Raw genomic sequence first — 15731 nt, forward strand, 5'->3', positions numbered from 1 at the left:
GCCACCCCCAGGAAGTGCGTTCTTCTAATTGACTTCACTTGTCTCCGTTGAATCCAATGGGGTCGCTGTGTCCATTTCTTTTACTGTCTATGGTTTTATGTTTGCGCTCCTCCTCTCTGTCTCTTACTCATATCAAATCTAATGATTGGAGGGGTGTATTTAAGGATATTCCACCCAAGCCGTCAGACTGACGTGTTCAGAAAAGGAATGCCATTCCAGAGCGGAAGTAAATGTTCAAATTTTGATTAGAAGAAAAACTTTTTTTTTTCAGCGGATTTACTTAACTTGCACGGATTATTTGTTTACATCAATACTAGCAATTGCTTTAGTAAAGTAAATAAAGTGAAAAAAAAAATTGATTTCATGCGGACTTTGCGGAAGTGCACTTAATTGGTTTTTGATTTTATATTATCTGCAAGTACACTTTATAAAAAAAAAAATGTTTTCTTAAGATATGAAGTACACTACAAGTGCACACTCAATACAATCAAGCACAAGAATGTCGAAAAACATTCTAAAAGCATCATGGTGTTTCAAGGACATATTTAACATGAGCAACTAACTATTTTCAAAGGCTCTTTACTATAGTATTGTGAATTGCGGTAACTATGGTTACTGTTTTCTTAAGGGTTGTCGTCACTAGTGTCCGCATCGAGTGTTTTGATTCTCTCCTAGTTTGATTAATTCTGCCTGACGCAGTGTCATGAGAGCAGCAAACATTCCTCACGCAGCTGAGAGTCAGTGAGTGAACAGGGACATGATATCGACTGTCAGTGCTGCTCTTCCTCGCACACAACATGGGCTCCACCGCCCATACCACCAAAAACAGAGCTCCAGCTCTACTGCAATGCCCCGGACTCGGTTCTGTGTCGTGGATCGCGTGCATTCTTGAGCTATTTGAGGTGTAAAATGTGGGTTATGGTGCTGTGGACTCAGGACAAGATGGCAGCAGTATGAGACACACACATCTACATGCTGTGAGTTCAGTTGAAATGTGTAAAATGATCGGAGAAGACCTGGATTATATCTACTGTTAGTCCGTGTGAAAGGTGAGACTTTTTTAAATTAATTAATTAATTATTTTTTTAATAGCAGCGATTTAGTTTTACTGTTGATCATTAACTATCTCGGAATGTTTACGGACCAGTCAAACCCAAACGGACGTGTCACAATCCTAGTGAGCTTCCTACATAGACTTATTTTGGACATCACAGACGCGTTACATAGAGCGATTATTACTTATGATAAAGCGAATGTTTTTTTTATTCAATTTGATGAATGGATATCATTCGTTACTCCTGTGTAGGTAGGCAACTTACTCGGATTTGGCACACAGTCATTTTGAGATACAGCCTAACTTTGTTATGTAACAAGTAAAATAGACGGATGCACAAATAGATAGGAGTGCATATGTATATAATCAGTTGCTAAAAGAGTTCACATTGTGCATTTAGTTGAATCTGTAGCAATGCATTAATAATTGAGTTCACCATTGCTGTTATGTAATAATGAAAGTTACTGTAGCGTGCTACTGTTCCAGCAGTTTTGAAACCACAAACCAGTCTTTAACAACCCAGGTATTGATTCGTTTTTGACCAGATCAATCCAAACAAGTCTGCACCGAGTTTAGAATAAGGTAAATATTGAAGGGTGTTGACAAAGTGTTTTTCTTAGGATATAAATATAGTCATACGAAGGAACAAAATAAATGAATAAATAAAAGTATGTAATTCGAGAAGATAATTGAGTTCCCGAGGAGAGCATTGGGATACTTTTTTTAAAAGTGATAATTGAGGTTGTTTTGAGGCAGCATGCATCTGCTAGGTCGTGTTAAATAAAAATAGACTCGTTTATTATGTATGAGACGAATAAATAAATAATAATAATAATAATGTGGGGTGTTAACATTACCCATAGTGCTTTGCCAGATCATTTTTCAATATCTGATTAAAGTGAGGGCTGTTTGTCTTGAAATAAAATAACATGATGATGATTATTTTGACCGTAGAAGTTAAAGGAGTAGTTCATCACAAAAAAAAGAAAAAAAAAAAAGATGCTTATGTAATAGAAAATATGTCATACCCAAAGTACTCTCCTCTGTAGAACACAAACATTGCATATTTGAAGAATGACCTGGCCTTTTTTTATATAATGAAAGTGAAGACCTGGGGTGTTAAAATTAAAATTATAAGTGAATTATCAACTTCACTATATTGTACTATAGGCACTATATTGTACTATATAAGTATTGTACTATCAAATATTATTACAAACTTGTACTGTTTAAACTTTCTTCTGTGAAACACAAAAGGAGATATTTTGAAGAATGCTGTTAACCAAACAGACCACTGTATGGACAAAATAAATAAATAAATGTCTTCCACAAAAAAGAATAAAAGTTATACAGGTTTGAAATGACATGAGGGTGAGTTTTATTTTAGTGTGAACTATCTGTTTAACAGCCCACTTGTCAGTGAGTAATAACTTATATTATTAGTTAATGGAGCTAGACAGCCTCAGTCCTCTTGCACATGCCCAGGATTTTCTTCACAAATCATTTTACGTGTTTCACAGAAGAGTGAAAGTAATATGTGTTTAAAACTGTATGATGATGAATATACGATGACAATTTTTACTTTAGGGTTGAAATATGTGAGTTTTTGTATCCTGCTAGTTTTTATTTTAAGGCAACCTCAGAGACAGACATATTGTTTTATGTTCCTTGTTGTATTGTGGGTAAGGCTGTTTTCCCAAGCAGGACTTTGTTTTTGTTTTCTGAAGAATGAGCTCATTTAGTGGCAGGGGAAGTTGATTAGAGGAGTCACACGGTAGCCTGGATGCCATTTGAGTTGTGCTACGCAGAGACATGTCAACACCAACGGCCCACTCCAGGCTGTGTTGCTCACTGTGTTGAGGCTTGCAACCAAAATAGACCTGACTACAGTAATTGCTATGACTCCATGGAATTTACATTTTAGTGGGTTGATCAGAAATGATATTCTTTGTTATTGGTCTATAGTACTGTATTGTTTCTGATATGAAGTATAGAAAAACATGCCTATCTGAATTAGTTTTAATATTTTTCTTGCTTTATGGCCTTGTATTCTTGTGCATGCATTCAGTTCAGATCACTTATTGCATTGCTTTTTGACCCCTGATATGAGATCCAGTCCCTCCCACTATAAAGTAACACAAACATGGTGTTAACGGAGTTGCTTACTTTTATTCATAAAAGGAATAGTTCACACAAAAATAATTTACTTATCCTCATGTCATTCCAAATCTGCTTTACTTGGTATCTTGAAGAACTGATTTTGCCCGTGCAGTGAATTTAGTGGGGTCAGTAACAACACTGGACCCCATTGACTTTGATTGTAGGGTCAATATTTTTCATATTCCAGCATCTTTGATTGTAATAATGCAACCAGTCTTGTTTGTATCTGTCTCGGTTAACATATTCATCACATTTCATCTTAATTGTCAGTCGCTTTGTGGGTAGCCTCATTTACATGACGTAAACGTGCTCACATGTCACACTGCAGCTGTCTCGTGAACATGATCCACAGTCTTTTCAGAGACTCCTGTGTTTTTTCAGGCCATTGACCCTATTCTGGTACATCTCTTGTCAGTACTGATTCAGTTTAAGGCCTGGTTTCCACAAGTGTGATGTTTTTCAGCACACTCTCTGCTCTAATATAAAATTCTGTATTCTTTATTCAAGTTAAACTTTAAATTAAAAGTTAAATTATGACCATTTACTTTGTTTAGCAAGTGCTTGGAATTGGCCTTTGAAATTACTAATTTAAAAAGGCAGCACAGCGCAAGCTTACTACAACAGATGTGTTTAATCACTAATAAGTCAAGGTCACACGACCACTAAACATCGCTGTGAGATCTTACGATTTTAAATGATTTAAAACTAGTTTTAAATCTAGTTTAAACAGGGCTGAAAAACAGGAGTAACTGTGTGCAACGATACTGTCAGAAATCTTTTCAATCTACAAATCACCATTATTTACCATTGATTTACTGGAGTAACATGCACCATGGTCTTGTGATAGAAAGGTGATGTATTCATATCAAATTTTTTTTATATTATTAATGTAGACATGTATTAAATGTGTTAAAGGAGTAATGGAATATATATATATATTTTTTTTTTTGATTAAGCTGTTGTGTTTTGTAGGGATGTCAATTTTCGATAATTTCAATGATCGATCATTGTTTAAGTTAACGATCAATTAATTGATTAATCATTAACCTTAATGCTGCAAAATGCGTCTATTGCAGCAGCACGCAGTCACCGGTATGACAGGATGCGCAAGCCACACGAAAAAAAAAACCCTTTCTCACTTAAAGGGGTTTTAGCCTGAATAAAATGTTAGTAGCAGGATTATAAAGTTAAAAGATCTGATTATGAGCATTTGATGAAATGAAGAGAGCGTGCCGTACATTTGAGATAATTTTACTTTGTTTACTGTTTTCCATCACAGCACGGTTCTGCTCTTGAACGCTGAACTCACCTCTATAAATGGTTTTGTAGTGTTCGTTGTTGTGTTGTAAAACACAATTACAATGTTTTTTTTCTGACATTATGGCATTTAAAATAAAATTATCCCAAACGTAACTGTGGCGCCTGTGGCTGTGCTGTGGCACATCTCATTCGGCACAAATCCAAATGTTTAGAAAGTATTATAATGTTTTCCTTTCTATTACTAATAGGCCTAATATAAAAGCAATCTTTACAATACTTTCTGTATACATTAATTCCTTTGTTTAACCGTTCTGTCTGATTATTAGACAGACTTCTATCCGTATTAGACAGAACTGTTAATGACAACGATGAACAAGAGAGAGCGTGTAAGTGCTGTCAAAATAATGCCATGTTCCAGGCAACCCGTAACCCATGTTTTTCCAACTTTAAACCCGTGAAAGTGCACTGGAATGGCAGTCAAACTCGTGACTTCCTTCCCGTGAACTCGTACTAGATCGATGTCCTCCGAGTTCTGAGTTCTGACGTCACACAGCACGCGAAACAAAGATGGCAGCCCCTACGAATAATATTGCCTACGTATGCAGTGTTTATGCAAGTGGTACACATTGAAAAATAGATTTTAGGAAAATGTAACGTTGCAATAAAATTAAAATAATAGAATAATCTAGCTACAATTCCTTGTGCTCAGGAAGTTTGGCATGACTTGCCTGGAACGCTACAAAGTCATTAGTCGTGGTTTGAAATCGTGACTTACGGGCTCAAAAACCTGCCTGGAATGCAGCATAAAAGTCCCGCCTCGAACACAGGCCAAGCAGAGAAACGTATTGGCCGATGCCGATATTTGAAAAATGCCAAATGTCTGCCGATATATCGGCATTGGCAATATATCGGTCGACCACTATTAGGGCTGTCAAAATTGCTCAAAATTGACGTTCCAATATTCCCTCTAAAAATACACGAATATTCGAACTATTCGAACATCTGGTAGCGCATGTTGTCAATGACGCGCATTACGTCAATAACAGGCAAAAATAATACAAAGAGACATAACTACTTGTATAGATAGTCTATTTAAGTTTAAACATATATGACAACGTATTACCTACACAAAAACAAGGAAATCAACTAATGGCCAAGACTGCAGACCTCACGCTCTCTCACCCTCACGTTCTCTGCGCATAATGGTTTAAATGAACAAACAAATTTTTGTGCAAGCAATTTAAGGTCGCGACTGTTGTCCCAAATATAGCAGGCTTCATTCAGTGATTGAAACAAATATTATTAATATTAATTGAAGTTTTACAGCATATAGAACTGACATTGAATGCTCCAAGCAAGCTGTGCTGTGGTAAACATGGAACTTTTCCTTGACATGAAACGATAAATAATCAAACCTCGCTTCCATTGCTTGACAGAACTCCCCGAAGCGTGCCCCATCCGTGATACTGATCGGTCTCATGTCCTTACAAATGAACGGAATTATCTTGTCGTGTTGCAGACAAAGTGCTTGCGGCGGGCGATGCAAAGTAACGTTAAGTGTCAAGACGTGACTGTTTAGCTGGAGTTCCACACATTATGCCATGCTCATTTGGGTGCACATTTTTGAGATGTGACCTCCATGTTGCTAGTGGTCGAATGGTATGCTAACTGCTAACTGTATCTTAAATAGCTTGCATACAACTTTATCTCGCGGGTCAACAATTTTACCTCATTTTCTCTGCTGCGGTCGAGTTGGGCTCTGCACTTGCTGGCATCTTCCATGAAGACGCGTCAACTTTCAGCAGTGATGCTGTGCCAGACAGTGCGACTCCTGTGAGGCTGTGACCTGTCCCTGAACCCTCAGGCGCGCTAGCGTGCCCACTCGCAAGGCAGACAACCACGCCTCTACTACGCGGGCCTTTTTTTCCACATTTTTTTTTATTAGAATATTAATTTTCACCTTCGAAATTCGTTTTTTTTTTAAACTATTCGAATACATATTCGAATTTAGAATATTCGTTGACAGCCCTAACCACTATTAGTTACTACATTTCTATTGCTTTCCATGTTGAAGAATCTTGTGTTGTTTCTATTTTAATGTACTTTTAAAGTTTAAATCACATTAAAAGCTTAATTTGTACATTGTGAATTAATTAGGGATGGGCATTTTCCGCAAATATCACATTCGAATATTTGAGCTCACAAAAAACGAATATTGGAATATTTGTTTATTTAAATTAAGTTTAATGAGACAGCCGTTATTTTTCAGCAACATTTATTGTTTCCGTCATTTTGAACAAGCTTACACACAATAAGCTTGAACATCACACATCGTGTTTTGTAGCTGAAAACCTTTAACAATGCGTGCAAACAAACAAAAGTAGATTAAAAGCAACAAAAAAAAGTGAACAAAGAAAAAACTTAAAGCAGCCTGCAGCAATTAGACTATTGTATAACGTAGCCTACACCTAACTTTGAAACTTTTAAACTGTCAGCAAATCTTTTTTGCTTTTTTTTTCTATTGTTTTACATGTTCTTGTTAAGAAATACGGGCATGTAAACATGATCGGGGGAAAGTCGGCTCCTTAGTCTGTTAACAATAAGGCCGGCTGCGGAGAAAACGGCCTCTGACGGCACAGACATTGGCGGGACTCACAAATAATGGTGTGCTAAGCGAATAAGTTTTGTGAAGCGCTTCATGTTATCGTTTCACCACTGAATGGGATCCTCATCTGGTGGAATACATGGCTCAAGCAAGAACTGTTCCCACTCGTCTCGGCTGGACTCTCTGTAATCATCGCTGAAGAACTGGCTCAGCCTTTTCCGACGAGTGGGCATTGCCGCATCCTCTTCATCGTTGGTGAATGCGGATGTATCCGCACCACTCGCATTAAGGAAAATGTTCTGATAATGTTCAAAAAGTTTTTTTCTTACTTCTCTCATGTTTTCGTCGAGGAACCGGAGATGTTTGTGCCGAGGCTCTAGGGCAGACGCGAGAAGAGGAGTTTTCACTGCATTCTCCAAGTTAGCGGTGTTTATTCGTTGCTTGAGAGATGCCGCAACAATGTTCTTGAATTCGGTCACTTTCTATGATTCTCCACGGCATATTTGAAGTACTGTAGAAGACCGCAGTTCTTAGGGGCCGTTCACTTATCGCGTCTTTTGCGTGCTCAAGTTCACGCGCCCGTTTTTTCCAGGCGCGTCCGCACTGCATCGAGTTAAAAACATCTAAACTTTTCTGAATGCTGTAAGCGCACCACAGGTCATGTGACAAGAACTAAACATTCAGCTTCATCCTTTCCTGTAACAACGTTGAAAGCTCAGCCAAGATGAAGGAACAGCTGATCATAGCTGTATATGGATTGCCATTTTGAAATAAATTTAGTAGCAGAGCTACTAAAAGCGATTTTTTGCTCAAATTTCTGCATCTTCATGGAGAGAGCCCGTCATTGGCAGACGCCCCAGGAGCGCTTCTGCCCGAGCGCCTTGGAAAGAAGGAGAAAGCGGCGCGCCTAGCATTTTCCATGCGTTTTTAGGCGCGATATGTGAACAGCCCCTTATTCATTAATTATTTTTTGCTTGCATACATCATCAAATATGCCATGGAGACATCTCTTATCGACAATTAATAGATCATCGTTTAATCATTGACATCCCTAGTGTTTTGTGCTTTAATTTATATATAATTTATTTAGACCACTGTTTTCATATGAATACCTAGAAACTATATAGTTACATTCTTGCCATGGTGTTGAGGTGCTATATGTTTGATTTTTAACTGTGGTTATCATGATCTAAATGTATGCTGCTATGGAAGACCAAAGGTTAATTTTAATAAAACACAGACAGTCAGAATTATTACATTTCACACAATAAAAATGAGGTTGTTACAATTGTTTCAGTTTTTGATAATGTTATTTATTGATATTGACTGATATGCAACATTTTATCATGAGATATATATATATATATATATATATATATATATATATATAATATTTTCAATGGAATAACTAGCGAATTACACAGTGTACAAACTAGACATGAGTGCGAAATGAGATGAATGGCGTTTTTTTTCCATGCTAATCGGTCTTCGTCCTATCTAGCCATTTGTTATGGCCCATTTCAATACGATGCAAAGCGGAAGAGTAGTGGCAATGGGATTCCGCCCTCAGTAAACAGATCTCCAAAAACACATATCACTTTTAAAGCATTTTATTAAAGAGAAGTTAGATGAAGATATGGAGCATTAGCTTCAGAGAGGCCCAAGGGCAAAATAACAAACAAAACTACTAATAAAATAAAAGTAAGATATAATTTACCTGATAATGAAAACAAAAGTACAAATGAACTGCCTTAACTCCCTAAACAAAAACACATCACAAAATTAGAGCAAAATAAATGGCAGACCCCTCCTACGCTCCCAGAGTGATCTTAGAATAAACAGAATAGTTCACAGAGTAAGAACTACAAACAAGAACCCCAAAGCTGTTGGTGATTTGGCGATCTGTTGACAGAGATGGAATCCGGAGCTCCTCACGCCACAGAGGCAAATGCCGGAGTGAGCTCCCGTGTGTTGCAGGGCTCCAAACAAAAAAATCGAGTAAGGAGCCATTGGCTCCTATAAGAAAAAAACTTAGGTGCCAAATTATTTTTTTAGGTGCCACAGAATAAAAATGTTTTATGCGTTTTATTTAAATTATTTATTTTACATTTTAACTTTTTAATCATACTGATGTGTTTATGTCTCATCTTTTCTTGACTGTATCAGCATTTTAATCCATCTTGTAGATGACCTGGGAATGGAGGTTCACTTAAAGTAGGAGCTAAATGTCTTTTCCAACTTGAAACATAAAGTCATGCGTTGTTTATTACACAAAATCTGTACCAATATCATGGACCATAAGCATCACTTGGCCCCTGAGTATAGTTTGGGGTCCTCCTCAATGCATCCTGTAAATGTTCTCATACTCTCTTAAAAAATAAAGGTGCTTCATGATACCATAGAAGAACCTTTTTCCCTGTCTAAATGGTTTCATAAAGAACCTTTAACATTTGAAGACAATAACAGATTATGAAAAGGTCAGAAAGAGATTGTTCTTCAAAGAGCCTTTGACTGAATGGTTCTTTGTGGAACCAAAATTGTTTTGTGAAGAACCTTTTAAGGTCCTTTATTTTTAAGAGTGCATGTCTTTCACACTTTCAGTCTGTTTTTCTTAATTAGTAAAATTAAATTTTATAGGAGGAGTTGAATCATGTAGACAACAGGTTAAGTAAAAATATAAAAATTCAATAGCTCATAAATATAGCAAAATGCTCCTCTTTATAGTTATTTTTCTAGCTGACTGATGAGCTTATGGACACCGAAAGGTTACTGAAGTTAATATTACGTTGCAATGTTTACAAGCTTTACACGTTTTTCCGCAGTTTGAAAGTGTTTTACTGTAGAATCTCTTACAGTAAAATAGCCTACCTTTTGATGTTAATTCATGTTCATTATGTACTCTAGTAGTAAAGAGCAAGGTATGATAGGTTCACGTGCTGCTTGAACTGAGGCACTACTCGCGATCGCGCCTGCCGCATAGGGGCCGTTCACATGTCCCGTCTTTTGCGCGCTCAAGTTCGTTATTTCAAATGTAGGCGCGTGGTATGCGTGCATGCTCATAATGGAAGCGGCGCGCCTAGCGTTTTCCACGCGTTTTTAGGCGCGATATGTCAACGGCCCCTTAAAGAGCACCAAAACTGTATTTATTGTTTGAATTTTGTTATGAATTTGGAATAATTTAAAGCTGATACTTTGTAAATTAAAAAGTAACAAAGCACAAAGCTTTTTGCGATTACTGGACGGCAAGTGCACTTCAAATAATGAAGTTCATGCATAGGGCTGTCGCGGTTAAGAAATTTCCCCTGCGGTTATTATGGGTGGTTCAATAGCGCGATATGCGGTATTACCGCCGTTTTTTTTTTTTTTTTTTTTACATAATTTATTCTGATTTTGCTGTATACAAAGCTCTATCGTTGAGTTATGTAGCATATATTGTTGCTTTTTTTAACTGACAGAGACGTTTTAAAACATTTTTATTTATTGTTAAATGCCAAACAGCAACAAGAACATGCGTTTTCCAATAATTTTTTTTTTTTTTAAGAAATCAAGTTTTAACATGTATTACATGTATGTGCGCGCGACTTTGGACAGCAGCGGAAATTTAGACTGATTATCGCGTCACCACTGGCCCACCAGGACAGTGTATTCGTGCTGGAGTCGATGCACTACTCATGCAGATAGCGTGTGACCTCGTTATCTGCTCACGCTCTCTTGGGTATGGGCACTGACGCAGAGGTTGTCCGTGACTTCAGCAGGTATGCCTGTTACTTTCACGGCTGTATTTGACAGATTTCGCAAAGCCTTCAGCTACTCCTAACTGTCGGCCGGACTCAGCTGTTCTTTTTGATGTTGCTGCGCGATCTGATGCTTGAGGGGGCAGCTGCGCTGGATGACAGGGGACACTCTAAAATGCTTAACATGGCTTAATGTACTAAGACAGTGATATTAACAGACCAAACTCACTAAAAATCATACTAATAAAGTATACTATCTATAAAAAATCAGATGAGCCCTGAATATGAATGCAACTCGTTTAATAACACGTTAAGCCTTTTCCTCCCATAGAAAACCGTTATAAGAAAACGCTTAATGTGGCTTAATGTAGCCTAAGACAGTGATTTTTAAAAACCAAACTCACTAAACATTATACTAATAAAGTAGTATACAATGAACAAAAAAACAGATGATCCCTGAATATGAATGCAAGTCGTTTAATAACACGTTAAGCCTTATGATGGTTTTCTATGAGAGGAAAAGGCTTAACGTGTTATTAAACGCGTTGAATTCATATTCAGGGATCATCTGATTTTTTGTAGATAATATAGTCATTAATATGATGTTTAGTGAGTTTGGTCTGTTAATATCACTGTATTGGTACATTAAACCACATTAAGCGTTTTTCCCGTTAAGCGTTTTAGAATGTCCCGATGACCTCAAATTAGATGTATTGCAGTGTCACAGGAACCTTTTTTGCAGCACATTTTGCATATCGGCTCATCTATATTCGCTGGCTCGTCCTTTTCATTGGGTTGAAAGCCAAAATGTTCCCAAACTGGCAACGTGACATTAGGTTTTGGGACAAGATTGAGCGCCTCCCATCGCTTCAGCCGGCCTATTCAAAACTAACGAAGCACCATAAAGCTACAACGGCTCACGAGAAAATTACAGTCGTGACCATATTGTATCATTAATATAATTTATTTAACATTGAATGCACAGTGACAAATTGAAAAAAAAAACAATAAGGCCACAGCCTCATAAAAAAAAAAAAAAACCTGAACACTGCGGTTGCCGCGGTTTCTGCGGTTGCTATCTTTCCTCTGCGGTTTGCTTGTCAATAGCACGGTATTACAATTTTGCGGTTATCGCGACAGCCCTATTCATGCATTAACAGAACACAGCATGGTCTAAGATCTTGTTAAGAAGAAGCCTTATGATTATAAACGAGAACTGTTAACGATATTGCCAATATCCACACAGATGACAGCTTTACCTGTTGTAGTTTGTTCAAGTTATGAACGAAATAGACTTTTTTTTTCCTGCACTTTCTCTTCAAGTCTCCATCATTTCTCTCTTGCACGCGTTTATCAGGTGTCTGTCAGCGCTGCTGCGCGGCAGATGAGGACTGTTTAAAACTCTTTTTCCCACTAAAACTTCGATGCGCATTCTCTCAATGCGCGAACATAACAAAAGATGTGAATGCAAAACAATCAGGAAAAAAGGCATTACATGCAATTTTTTAAGAGATAACATGTAAATAGGCCTAGTCGCCAGTGGCGACCTCAGCAAAAACTTCAGTCGCATTATAATATTTATGGTCGCAAATGCAACCATTTTAGTCGCAGTTTGGAGCCCTGTGTTGGTAGCGCCGCCCTTTTTATAGTCATCCGCTTCAGGATCCACCAATCGCATTCTTGGATGTCCAGCCAATACCTGCACACAAACACTCATACAACAAGACACAAAAATGCCGGGGATCGTAAAACCATTACATTGACAAATGATAAGCAACAGATAATTTCTATATTTAGAATAGTTTTCATTTAAAGAACTTACAAACCATGTGTCCAGTATCACTAGCTGCGTTTACATGGACCTTACTAATCCGATCGTAATAGGACTAGAAGCATGGAATAAACTTTTTAAATAGAGTTCACAGTTTGAACGTTTTTATTTCAAATAATTTTTCAAAATCGGACGTTTTATCCACTGTCGCTTACAAGCATTTTAGCTATTAAACTTACAAACCATGTGTCCAGTATCACTAGCTGCGTTTACATGGACCTTACTAATCCGATCGTAATAGGACTAGAAGCACAATCAGAATAAAAAGTCACATGTAAACACGTCTATCGGATTTTAAAACTGTATGCGACAACAGCGGGAACCTCTTTATATTCATGCAGGGTGCACATGTCAAAAGAGTAAATCAGATCAGAATCTTGTGACACAGAAACGCCCATATCAACCCGATCACTTTATTTAGAGTTCATGTAAACACTGCGTTCGGATTCGTCAAGCAAAATGTATTAATTCCGATGAAAGCAAAAAGTATCCATGTAAACGCACCTACTGATAATCTCAGGTGCTGATTATTGGTTTGTATAATGGTTAAAAGGCAATTTTAGTTTGATCAATGAGCATGTCAGTGTGCATTACTTTAATAGCTAAAATGCTTGTAAGCAACAGTGGATAAAACGTCCGATTTTGAAAATAAATTATTTGAAATGAAAACGTTCAAACTGTGAACTCTTTTTAAAAAGTTTATTCCATGACAAAGATTTTCTCTGAATAGTACTGTATGCTTTTTTTTAATCATGTTAAAAAATTATGATTTATAATGTGTAATGTTTTTATTGGAGTTGCAGCTAACAATTATTTTGATAATCGATTAATATATTGTTTGTTTTTTTAGGTTATTCGGATAATCTAGCAATTATTTATTTTCCCCGTATTAATCTGTTGATTATATTTTGGTTAGTCAATTATTTTGTAGTTTTTTTTTTTTTAGTTTAGTTAATTTACCAATAAATAAAAACAGTAATGTTTGCCATTTGCATTTCAAGATTTCATTCAAATAGTTTCTCATAAAATACTGAATTACAAATAAGTAATTCACTTTTTGGGATTGACAACAGTATTTGCTCACAGGTTGTAACACCAGTTTTATCACAAGTAACAGTGCAATATTAAATCCAATAAATAAATTAAATAAAATTACTCTATGAATGCAATGTATTAGCTTCTGCTCTTGTTTTGTGTGAAATGTGACAGGGGATTTTGGATGAATGTTAACAGTGTGATGTATTTCACTCAAATGTGACATCATTGATTATGGAGACACATTCCTTTTTGTTGCAGAGTGCAAAAATGCAGTGTACTTACAGAGACAGCCCACCCATACACGGCAATATATAAACTAACAGAATATATTTGTGTATATAATTTGAGTATTTTTTGTTCATACAATGAAAGTTATTGGTAAACAGAACAGCTCTATTAACAACATATTTTTTCTTCTTTTTTTGCTTACCAACATTTTCATTATTTTATTTTCCATAAAAGTCACACAGTTTTGAAACAACATGAGGGACAGTATATACTGTAATGACAGAATTTTTCTTTTTAGGTGAACTATTACTTCATTCAATATTTTTTATTTTTATTTAAAGAAATTATACTCTAAATAAGAAACTGACATTGTCAGTAGGAGACAGTAAATGTTTTAATGAGGAAGCCATTAATTAATTAATTAAATTAATTAATTTGATTAGTTTAAACTGCTGATTGAGGAATGAAGTAAACAGCCATCTTTATGAATGGGCCATTGAATCATTCGTTCACAACAATTTTTTCAAAACGCATGAATTCAGAAACAAATTAACAGAGTGTTGCTTGGAGATGCACAACTCTACTGTAGCTTTATAGGTAATATATTCCTCTCGCTGCTTGTGTGATGTCGCTTATCATGTGATATAAATATGAGAATTTTTTTTTTTTTACCCCAATATCTTACATTTTAAGGCCATATAACTGCTTTTTATATAGGCTACATCATGCAGTGAGTTGTTGCCCTGCATCATATTCGTCTAAAGTCAACTGTATGAAATGTAAGATGACATAAATGTCATTGGTAGGGAGGTTGTGTTAAAATATATTAATAGCATTTTTTCACCCACGCAACTATTTAATTAAATTAACGAGCTAGAACAATGCTATTTGAAAGACAAGTTAGTTGTCACAGTTGGTACTTTTGGCGTTACACTGATTTTATTTTAATCCTTAGTGGTACACTGATTTTATGTTGATCCATTTTAATAATCTAATGTCTTATGAACTCACTGACTGATTCATTTGTTTGACTATAAAAAGGGCCAAATCATAAAAGTTAATTCATGAATTAAACTGCACTGGTCGAGCTGTTCCAATCCAACTAGTACCATATATTTTTCTTTGATCTCGAAATCAGATGATTCATTGGGTTTTCCCCACAAATTTCCAAAGGTTCACAGTGGTAAGGGTGTTTATAGCCAGGCATCTTGGGAAATTGTGGCATTTCAGTTAGCACACTAGAAAGTTAGATTGGAACACTGATTTAAAGGGGTAAGAAAGTTATCTTTTGGAAATATAATGAATTTGTATTTGCATGCTAAGATATATTGTGTATTTAAATTGAATGTTATTTTACATTTACATTTAGTGGATGCTTTTATCCAAAGCGACTTACAAATGAGTACAATAAAAACAATAAAACCAACAAAAGAGCTACAATATGTAAGTGCAGGACAAGTCCCGGTTAGTCTAATACACCTATTCTTAGCCATAGGGCTGCGGCCCACGCTTGGGCCGTGTGCGCCACCTGGAGGGCCGCAAAAAAATTTACGTTTTTCACCTGTTTTACCAGAATGACCACTGTTACCCATGAGGCAGTTACAATACACCATCCCACCACTAGTGGCAGTAATGCCTCAGTTGTTTAACAAACGCTAATAAGCAGAAGAAGACACTTAGTCAACCGTAGCCTGAAGCAAAAGTTACGCCTGTTTCACCCCTGATTTCCTCTGCACACGTCTGCGGCACGTTACGGCTCCGATGCGGCTACCGAAGCTGTTCGCGGTCACTCTAGTTTATGCTTGTGTTTACACCAGACGC

The 15731-nt window shown here is 36.6% G+C and overlaps 1 protein-coding gene across 2 annotated transcripts in view; it reads left to right on the forward strand.

Moving 5' to 3' along the window:
- Nucleotides 1-700: 700 nt before the first annotated feature.
- The window catches only part of LOC132155959 (homeodomain-interacting protein kinase 3-like), a 73439-nt gene continuing 58408 nt past the window's right edge, over nucleotides 701-15731 (forward strand). For both annotated transcript variants that reach the window (XM_059564750.1, XM_059564751.1), the window contains exon 1: nucleotides 701-1049. The gene's annotated coding sequence lies outside the window, so the exon portion shown is untranslated. The remainder of the gene's footprint in view (nucleotides 1050-15731) is intronic.

Source organism: Carassius carassius, chromosome 13 (assembly GCF_963082965.1).
Source record: "Carassius carassius chromosome 13, fCarCar2.1, whole genome shotgun sequence".
In the NCBI taxonomy this organism is placed as follows: domain Eukaryota; kingdom Metazoa; phylum Chordata; class Actinopteri; order Cypriniformes; family Cyprinidae; genus Carassius; species Carassius carassius.